The sequence below is a fragment of the Octodon degus genome, unplaced genomic scaffold (genome assembly GCF_000260255.1).
Source record: "Octodon degus isolate 3935 unplaced genomic scaffold, OctDeg1.0 scaffold00072, whole genome shotgun sequence".
Lineage (NCBI taxonomy): Eukaryota > Metazoa > Chordata > Mammalia > Rodentia > Octodontidae > Octodon > Octodon degus.
This window is the reverse complement of record NW_004524648.1, coordinates 4,336,847-4,340,793: the sequence shown is the minus strand read 5'-3', so window position 1 is coordinate 4,340,793 and position 3,947 is coordinate 4,336,847. Positions and strand designations below refer to the sequence as shown.

General features: G+C 36.3%; 1 protein-coding gene and 1 pseudogene across 1 annotated transcript in view; one reads left to right on the top strand and one right to left on the bottom strand.

The window, feature by feature from the left end:
• Taok1 (TAO kinase 1) overlaps positions 1-3,947 on the top strand; it is a 137,807-nt gene that overhangs the window by 116,706 nt on the left and 17,154 nt on the right. The gene's annotated exons all lie outside the window — the stretch shown is intronic.
• Positions 1,059-1,750, bottom strand: LOC101560231 (annotated as a pseudogene).

Here is a 3,947-nt window from a genome sequence, read left to right as displayed (position 1 = left end):
CAGGGGGCGGGGCTGGCTGGCATGTGGTGCTGGGGGATTGAACCGTGGTCCCTGTGCTTTGCTAAGCTTGTTCTAAGTAGGTGCTTTAGACCACTGAACCATCTCACCAGCCCTTGTCTGCCCTTTATGCATACTGACTGCACAGATAAGAAGCAGTTAAACAGGTATCTAAAAATAATAGAAGAGAGGATTAAGATAGATAGATTAGATAGATAGATAGATAGATAGATAGATAGATAGATAGTGAATTGTTCCTTTGGGGTGAGAATTGAATTGTTCCTTTAGGTTTTGTATTTGCAAAATAAGCTACATTTGTACATTAAATCTTGGGGGGGGGTGTTGTGTATATATTTTGTTTTGTTTTGTTGGACAAATTCTGACTGTGTAGTTTAGGAGAGACTTGAACTTACTGTGAGCTTAAGCTGGTTTAAAAATTGTGATCCTTCTGCTACAGCCTCCCAAGTGCTGGGATTTTTTGTTTGTTTGGTACATAAAAGTCCAACTTTATTGAACATAGGAATAATGGACTTTCAAATGAATTATTTTTGCTTCATGGTTATTAAAGTTATCTGATCCATGGTAGAACTTACTAACTGGCGTTACATAAAGATGCTTGTCTATTACTTCAATTCTATATTCATAAACAAATATATTTAAATCTAGATAGAAACATTTGTGATTGGATTAGTGTATGGTGGTCCCTGCTCTTTGCACTGCTCAAGCTGGCAATAGGCAACCATCCACTCTGCAGTAAATTTGAAGCACAAGCACACATTTGAATTTTATACAAAAATTGTTTTACTCTTATTCTTACATTAGTGGGAACTGACATCTGTAACTTACAGGCAGGCATATACTTTGTTTTCTACCTCCTAGATGAACAAAAATATACACAATGTATTGTTTTCCTTAGGTAAGACTTGCTTTTTACATTTCAATGAGAATACCATGTAACTCTTACATAAACAAAATGACCAGGTTACTAATGAAACCATCTTTGGAGGAAGTACTTAATATGCATCTTAAATCCTCCAGCAAGAAATGGAGAATTTACTGCCTTTAGTTTGAAGGCTTTGTAGCTTTCTGTCAAATTTCTATGTGCAGCTCACCAACATTCCTTTATTGGAAATACCAGAAATTTCTGAATCATAGTTTTCAAAAGGACTTTAAAGTCTTAAAATTCTGAATCTCTTTTGGCTTGCTTCTCTCTTGATTCCACCCAAGCTTTGTTAATGGTTCGCTTCATATCATCATCTCCATTTTCATAAATCTTCTTTAAAACATTCATTAATCCCTCACTAGGATCTGTCTCTTTGGCATCGTAGGATGGCTTTTCTTTTTCTTTGCACTCTTTCTCAACCTGAGTTAAGTATTCCCACCAAGTGTTCTCTGTTTTCTTTCTACACAAGATAAGAACTGTATCAGTCTTGACTTTTTTTGAACTGCCTTCCACTGAGATGGGCTTCAAGAGGTTGTTTACAATCATGGAGTAATTCTTCCCATTTAGATTCTTTACCAAAAGATCAAATGACCTCTCTGTGAAATGCACCTGCACACTCTCAGCAGGAACCTGATGAACTCCAGCTAAGGTAATGTAGATTTTCACAAACTTATCTGACTGATCCTATCCGTAATTACTGATCTTCACTGTGTATCCTGTTGTGATAGGAGCAACCGCATCGGCTGGTTTTTCCTTGTCAAGAAGTTCTGGTTTCTTCTGTGATTTTTGTTGCATCTTATTTATTTCTGTTTCAATCTTGGATTTTTCAACTGCCAGAGTATCACATACTCTCGTCCTAATAGCCTTTTCCAGTAATGCCTTTACCTCTTCTAGATCATTCTGTAACTCCTCCAGAGTGGAAGCGATGGTCGGGCAGGGTTGGACTTAAAGCCCAAGCTGCAGGCGAGCACGCAGTGACAGGAACCGCTGTAGTTAGTCCCCATGGGCGTGGACCTCAGCAGCGCTAGCCCTGGGCCAGCCGCTGTGCGAGCGCCCGAACTGTTCCGTCCTCCACACGCGGTGAATCTGGAACCTTCGCCCTGAGTGCTGGGATTATGAACATGTGCAATCATACCTGAACTTCAACTTCGTTTTTTTGATGTTGCTGGAAATGACACACACAGCCTTGCACATACTAGGTAGATATTATTGAGCTAAACACACAGCTCATGAAATTTTATTTCAACTTCTCTGTCATTTACTTTAAATTTGCAGCTAGATAACAATAGTAAATGTTAAATTTCATGTGACTGTCACACATATATGAAAAGTAATATAGATGGCCTCAAATTTTTTTTCTTTTTTTCTTTTTGAGACAGGGTCTCTCTGCAGTTCAGGCTGCTCTTAAGTTCACTTTGTGTCCCAGGCTGGTTCTTGAACTTGGAACCATCCTCCTGTCTTATCCTGATTGCTGGGATTACAGGCATGTGCCACCTGGTCTAGCTTAGATGACCTTTAAAAAAAAAAATCTTCTTTTAATTTTCTCTCAGCATTTCACTTAATAGCAACATTACATAGCTTCATGTAATTGAGACACTCTTATCATCTTAAAAAGAAAATAGCAACATCTTAATTAATATTAAGAATTAGAAATTAGAACATCTTATCAGACTTTTCTTTTTTATTTTATTTATTTATTTATTTTCTGGAACCGGGGATTGAACTCAGGCCCTTGTGCTGCTTGCCAGGGAAGCACTTATTCCACTGAGCCATCTCCCCAGCCCCAGATGTTTCTTTTTTATTCACACAAAAAGATCGAATTAGGTTGAGAAAACCTCTCAAAAGTTTAAGTATATTAATTGTCAGCTGAAACCACTTTTCTATTTTACATAATAATATGCTTTCAAAGGAATAAGATTTAATGTATCCTATCATAAATCTTAGTTTGGAAGGGACTTTTTAAGTGTGTACTGGGGAATGAACCTAGAACCACACACATATTGGGCATAGGCTCTATGACTAAGCTACATTCCCTCTTTTTTAATTTTTTTGTTTGGTTGGTTTTTGGATTTTTTAATATTTTGTGACAAATCCTTGCCAAATTGTCCAGCCTGGGCTCAACTTGTGATTCTCCTGCCTCAGTATCCCACAATGCTGGGATTATAGGCATATGCCATACTCTCTTGAGTTTCATGTAATTGAGAAACTCTTACGCACAGGTTCATGAATCCTTAAGCCCCAGCATGGGGTTTGGGTTCGTTTTTTTTTTTTTTTTTTTTTTTTTTTTTGATTTGACATGTTTTATCATTTTTTACACTAATTCTTAGATAAAATACTAACTAGTATTAATATGTTTAAATCTTGTATTATGAGTTATTCATTTTATTTATATGCTCACCACATTGCCACCATTTATTTTATCTCTTGAATTAAATATTTTTAGTGCATGGATTTTTGAGGTTTTTACACATAAGTTAAAAAAAATTAAATTCTTGATTCTTTGCAGACACATAAATTTAATTCTGTACAATTTCTTTTATGTCTTTTTTTTCCATAATTTTATTGAGAAGCAAATAGCAATGAGACGGTTTCAAATCAAATTGGTAGGACAGTTTCAGTAATTAACACATTGCATACCCTCTTCCTAGTGGTTATTTGCTGTACAAGATGCAGACATGATATCCTGTTTACAGACACTATTACAACAAATCCCTCTATTAAGAGAATGTAACTATATATCCCAACCAGTCTGAATACACAGATACAAAATGCACATTCATCTGTATCCCCTTTTTTGTTTAGTTCTGTCATCTGAATATGATAGGTGTATTAACTCAGCAAAATATTCTAAAAGAGTCCAATAGTCCATAATAGTATTGAGTCTTCCGCTTGACTGGCAGTGTCAGAAATTATTGACCTGAGTCCCCTACAGCTCAACATAACACCATGGCTTTACTTCTTGTACTTCGTTTTTATACTTTTCTGCTGGATGGTTAAGACCAAGATA